The sequence below is a fragment of the Crocuta crocuta genome, unplaced genomic scaffold (assembly GCF_008692635.1).
Source record: "Crocuta crocuta isolate KB4526 unplaced genomic scaffold, BGI_CrCroc_1.0 scaffold262, whole genome shotgun sequence".
Taxonomy (NCBI): Eukaryota; Metazoa; Chordata; class Mammalia; order Carnivora; family Hyaenidae; genus Crocuta; species Crocuta crocuta.
Genome location: NW_027528869.1, coordinates 5,430,048 through 5,434,646, shown reverse-complemented (window position 1 = coordinate 5,434,646; position 4,599 = coordinate 5,430,048). Strand labels below are relative to the sequence as shown.

Below are 4,599 nucleotides of genomic sequence, written 5' to 3'. Positions count from 1 at the left end.
CCGACGGCAGCCAATTACTAGCCGCAACAAGGCCTGGAAAAATAGTAAGAGGGCTCTGAAAGTTCACGTTCAGAGACACAGAAAAGGCGAGGGGCTTCGAGGGCGAAGAGCAACGCCGAAGCATCTGCGGCTCCAACGTTTTCAAAGCCAAAATCCATACAAAGCGCCTTCTCCCGGAGGGCTCCCGGCACCAGGCGACGCGCGGAGCCGCAGCCAGGGCGACAGGACGGAGCCCCAGGGGCTCACCGAGACGGGCAGCCCGGAGGAGGGTCCGGAGCCGCGGCGAGCGGTCCGCACCGTGGCCGGCGCAGCGCACAGCCCCTTCTCCCGGGCNTGGCTTGGAGATGGGTTTAAGCCGCATACACCCGCTCTAAACGTGGGCATGGTGAAGGATGTTCGAACGCCAGCTCCACACAGGGATTTCCGTTTGCTTGTGGCTTTCCAGAATTACAGAGCGTCCCCAGAAGTAGGTCCCACGAGGACTAAAGATTTCTAAGCGGCCAGGTAAAATTCCCAGATAGATGCGTCAGCACCTAAGACAGGNTCTGGGCTTGAGGAAGAAAAGATTCACCAGAATGTCAGCCTGGTTTTGCACAGCCTCTGCTGGCGTAACGGCTCAGACATCCACCCCTGAAGAGAAGTGACAAGTTCAGCTGAGGGAACTCCAGCCGGAGTTCACCGTAATGGAGCCATCAGGTGAATTCTGTCCAGCTGTCNGGGGGAGCAAGCGAGGAACTCCCACAACGTTACTAATACAAAAATTCCCCCTTAACTGCAAGACCTCCTGCGGATGCCTGAAACCGTGGATAGCCCCCAGCCCTTCGTGCCGCGTTTTTCCCTATGCATGTATACCCACGAAGAGATTAACAGCAATAACTAGCCATGAAATAGAACAATTCCAACAATACACTGTAATAAAAGGTGACTGTGGTGTCCCAAGCCATCTGACTGTACTGTCCTCCCTCTTCTCGGGATGATGTGAAATGATCAAATGTCTACGCGAAAGATGAAGGCAAGTGAAGTGATGCGAACTTTGTGACGAAGCCTTACGCTGGTCGTGTACCTCAGTGACACTGAAGTTCACTAAGGCTTTGCACGCACATTGTCGAATTGGGACACTCAAAACTAGCCTGGAGTGAGGCAGGATTTGTTACTTATTATCTTCATTGCACAGAGGAGGAAAATGAGGGGTTCGAGGACTTACCCAAGGTCATTCAAGTACTGAACAGCAGGACTCAAGCCCAGCCCAGGTCTTTCAACTCCAGACACTGCTTCTTCCAAGAAATTCGTGCTGAGCTAAGTGAGGCAGGGCTGTAAGCAGACAGAGGGCAGACTGCGTCAAATCACTTTCCCCGAAATTCACCTGAGAAAGTCTAGCTACCACCGATTTAAATTACCTTCTTCCAAGAACCATGTCAAGACTGCACATTTTGCCTACTGGCCTCCTCAGAACAGATAACTGTGAACCAGGTTTTCCATCACTAGCCTAGAAAATATATTCCTGAGAAGCTAGTGAGGCTGTGGAAACTCCGTGATGTAGTGGAGAAGAGAAAGCATGAGCTTTGGATCCAGACCCTACCAGTTACAACTATATAACTAGTTGTTATAGATCCAGACCCTACTAGTTACAACAGATATAACTAACGGCACAAAGATGTACACAATGTACACAACCCACTGCACCTCAGTTTTCTCATCTGTACAATGAGGATGATGCCTCCTTCAGGTTTGTAGTAAGGATTAAATTCAATAATAGACTGCCTGAGTGGCCCAGTTGGTTAAACATCCAGCTTCGGCTCAGGTCACAATTTCACGGTTTGTGGCTTCAAGCACTGCATTGGGCTCAGTGCTGACAGCTCAGAGCCCGGGGCCTGCTTGCTTCAGATTCTGTGTCTCCCTCTCTCTCTGTCCCTCCGCCGCTCATTCTCTCTCTGTCTCTGTCTCTCTCTTTCTCTCTGTCTCTCTCTTTCTCTCAAGTAAGTAAAAATTTTTTTTAAATTTAAATCACATACACTATATTGATAAATAATAAATATATAATACATGCTCAGTAAATAATCATTTCCTTTCTCAACTTCAAGGTGAATGGTGTCAAAATAACTTGGAATCCTTGGAACAAATAGAAGAGGGGGGGAAATCACAGGCTCAAAGTGCTTATTGCAGGATCATTTATAATTGGAGGTAGATAACTGTGAACGTGATGAAAATTAACCTTCACTTAAATTCAGTGACAATTAAGCTTCACTTTCACAGGCCCCTTCCAAACCCCGGGAGGGGCCCTAACAAGGCATTCACAAAGTTTGTGAAAGTAAGGGTGTTTTTTGTACTCTTTTTCTGAAAACATCTCTCAAAATTGTCTAAGTTTCAGGTTCCCTAAAACCTGGCTATATTCCTACTTATAATAGGAAACCCCGGGTACAACATAAGTCTGTTCCTAAGTAGGGAAAGGAAGTATCGTACAGTGATGAAAAGTGATGGTTCAGACGACCACACAACAGTGCTGGAAAATGTTTACAGTTAGTTAAACTTAAAACCATGTGAAAGTGCGCTTACGTTTTCATTACAGATGGGTAAAATATAAACGTAAGCATATATTATAAATATATATTTTTCATTTACCACATATTTGAACAAAGACCAAAACTAAATAGTAAGTACATTAAAACAGGTGCTAGGATGGTAAAGTAACATGAGATTTATTTTACTTTTTATTTCTTAAATTTCTGTTAATTTATTCTTCTGGGTTTTTTTTGCCCATTTTTCAAAGGGTACTTCAGTGAGAAATCTCCGTAGCTTAGGGTTAAACCCTAGCCTGGACATCATTCTCACTACTTAACTAATTTATTTTTTGCATTCATTCAAATGCCTATCAAATATTCAATGCCAGTCACTGTGTTCTGTGTTGGGGCTGCAAAGATGAGATTCATCAAGGCCCCTGCCATCCAGAAGCTTACAACTGTGTTTGGAAACACTAACTGATAAAACAAATCATTAAAATGTTGAAATTGCTATGGTGTAGATGTGCCGCATATCATTAAGGAACTCGAGGGTCTGCCTGAAGTGTTCGTCTGCCTGCACCATTTTAAAAAAGGAAAATAACCCTAGAGCTTAGGCTTGAAATTCAAGTCGGAGTTTGTCAGGCCAACAAGACTGACAAGGAATTCCAAGCAGAAGGGTAGCAGGTGCAAAGGCACTGAATTATTAGAGAGCTTGGCATGTTGGAGATTTGAAAGTAGATCCCTATAGCTGAAGCATAGGGTGCTTTTAGAGAATGTCAAAAAATGAGGCAGACCACTAAGTAGATATTGGATACATGAATAGATGTTTAAGTCATGATTAGTCTTTTAGATTTTACCTGTTGACAGTGGACTTGAAAGCATTTTTCTCATGGTAGAGGATTGATTTATTTACATGTTAAATAATTTCTCTGACTGCAGTGGATAATAGATACCCACTATTACGTGGATAATAGAAGGGAGGCAGGGTGAAAATTAGGAAGACCAAGGAGGAAGTTATTTTTAGCCTATGGAAGAGATGGTCAGGATTGCAACCCTGGGCATTGAAGAGATCATGGATTTGAGAATAATGGGGTGGAAACCACAGGGCTTGGGAACCTATCAGATGTGAATTGAGAGAAAAAGAGAAGTTGAGAAGTAGTCTAGGGTGAAATTCCAGGTTTCTAAGTTATGCACCCAAGTGAAAGAGAGCCTCATTTACTAAGAAAAGAAATGCATACGGAGGATTTCAGAAGAGATGATAAGTTAAACAATGGGTCTTTTATATTGGTCCTATCTGTAAAACTTCCAGCTGGAGATATCCAGTACACAGTTTGGATGGAGAAGTTTGGACTCAGGAAAGGAGTGGAAAACACAGCTATGTTCGGTGATGATTATGGAGTTTGTACACTACACAATCTAGGAATGTGCTGTAGAATATTGAATAGCGAATGAATAGCTACTACCACGATTTCCTGGAGGATGGCAGTAAGACAGTAAGACGTCTGCAGGAAGGGAAGGCATTTTCTTAATTCAGGTGAAGTCAACTTTAGGCCACCTCACTGGTGGGCTGAGGGTAGAGATTATAGCTGAAGCCGTAAACTTACTGAGGGGGAGCAGGGAGTATTCATTGTGGCTAGAAAAATGAGTCAGGGCAGATCCATGTGGAATACAAGTATTGAGGAATGAATAGAAGAAGAGAAGCTAGAGACAGAAACCAGAAGGGCACAGGCGGAAACTGGTTGAAGAGCTGTGGCGAGGGTAGGTGTGGACAATGATGGCGGATACGGGGTACGGTGGAGACGTCGGCTGTGAGAAGCACTGGAACAAGGCCGCTGTGGCTTATGACTTCCAGAAAGCTCATTGATGGGAACATACATTATGCCCACATTTTAGGAAGGCAATCTAGGAGTAAAATATACACAACTCTTATTTTCTTATGTGGGGGGACGGGGGTGCGTGGACCCACGTGGGGGAGGGACAGAGAGAGAGGAAGAGAGACTCTTAAACAGGCTTCCCACCAGGCCAGGAGCCTGCACCAGGGCTTCATCTCAGGACCACGAGATTGTGACCCAAACCCAAATCGAGTCAATGCTTAGCTCAC

At 44.8% G+C, this 4,599-nt stretch overlaps 1 long non-coding RNA gene across 1 annotated transcript; it reads left to right on the top strand.

Annotated features, from left to right (window-relative positions):
- Positions 1 to 548: 548 nt before the first annotated feature.
- On the top strand, positions 549 to 943 carry LOC144225228 (uncharacterized). Its single transcript, XR_013333248.1, has 2 exons — positions 549 to 696; positions 780 to 943. It is a non-coding gene; the product is annotated as an uncharacterized LOC144225228 (long non-coding RNA).
- Positions 944 to 4,599: the final 3,656 nt, after the last annotated feature.